The 1,377-nt window shown below is 33.8% G+C and overlaps 1 non-coding gene across 1 annotated transcript; it reads left to right on the forward strand.

Moving 5' to 3' along the window:
* The first annotated feature begins 207 nt into the window (after positions 1–207).
* On the forward strand, positions 208–359 carry LOC144230428 (small nucleolar RNA SNORA62/SNORA6 family). The gene has a single exon (XR_013334762.1). It is a non-coding gene; the product is annotated as a small nucleolar RNA SNORA62/SNORA6 family (small nucleolar RNA).
* The last annotated feature ends 1,018 nt before the right edge of the window (positions 360–1,377 follow it).

Genomic DNA, 1,377 nt, shown 5'->3' on the forward strand with positions numbered 1-1,377 from the left:
TTTCACCGTCTGAACTGGACATATTAGTATCTATATCACAGAGTTTATAAAGTATATAAAAGTACTGCAGAGTTGAAGACATAAAAATGTTAAGTACATTAAGGACCTGATGGTATAATCTAACAAGACTAGACTTTAGAATTTGTTAGACTTTATTTGTGATTCTGTCTTTGCCAGTAGTTTAACTACAGTAGATTTTAAAATTTCTCTGAAAGTTGTTCGAGCTTGCAGTTGAGGCCACTGGCTGTCCGCCAAACTCACAAGTGTAGGTAGTGTGTTACGTGAGGGCCAAATCTTTCTAACACCACACGGGTCTCTGCCCCAATGAGTGGGGTTTGATAGTAATTCTTACTACAAGAAAGAAAATTAATAATAAAGTGAAATAAAATTTCTGATAACCTCAGTTTTCTTTAATTTTAAAAGGAGCTGACAATACCTTGCAGGTCCTTGGGAAGAGTCACATGTAATCATATGTTTTATACAGTGTCGTGTGCAAAGTCAGAAAGCAATTAAAAGTGGACTTGATTATCATTATGGCTGTCATTCAAAATTCTTACATAAATTATTTTGAAGCAAAACCATATGTAAAATAAATCAATCAAAACCTTGCAATAGATGTAGATCCTAGGATTTTTTTCTTTTTCTTTTCTTTTTTCTTTTTTTGTGCATTTCTTCTACATGTTTGTTTTCTGCACCATTCAAATTTAGATTTAAAAACTCTTGAAGAGACTCAAGTCTCAGGGTAAAGATGGAATATCAGCAGGTGAGTTTCTTTGCCAAAACACAGGCCACTACTCCTCCTTGGTACAAGCTTCCAGTTCATTCTGTTTCTGTGTCAATTTTTTGTTACGGCCTGAGACTGGACTGTTTGAAGGATCAGAACTGAAAATCTTCAGACTGGAAGATGAAATGGATTCCACTTTGAGCTCTTTAATTAGTTTCTAGAGCTTTCTCTTTCAAGCATGACTTCCATAGAAAATGAACTCCTTTTGGAGTTTTTCCAAAGCTCATTTTAGCTGTATTCATAAAATATATTTGGCCTAATAAACTAAGTCTATTTTTAAAAGGTGATAACCAGAGGGCTGTTTTTTTTAATTTACTTATTAAATAAAGAGTTTGAGTTTTCTTTTATTGGTGACTATCTGTGCCCTTTTTCTATGCTAGGAAATTGTCAAGATTGTGTTCACAGGAATTCATTTATGGCCTTGAAAGTTATAGTTATTGCACATAAGGAATATGTCCACTCTGAATTTACCATTAACACATTAGATAGCCGTGTAATTTCTCCACTTCCAACTATGAACTGAAGAGAATTCTCAGTTCAGTGTTTGCATCTTTGCTTTTGTTTGTTGATATCTTCAGGCCTAGATATTTAAA

Source organism: Crocuta crocuta, unplaced genomic scaffold (assembly GCF_008692635.1).
Source record: "Crocuta crocuta isolate KB4526 unplaced genomic scaffold, BGI_CrCroc_1.0 scaffold90, whole genome shotgun sequence".
In the NCBI taxonomy this organism is placed as follows: Eukaryota; Metazoa; Chordata; class Mammalia; order Carnivora; family Hyaenidae; genus Crocuta; species Crocuta crocuta.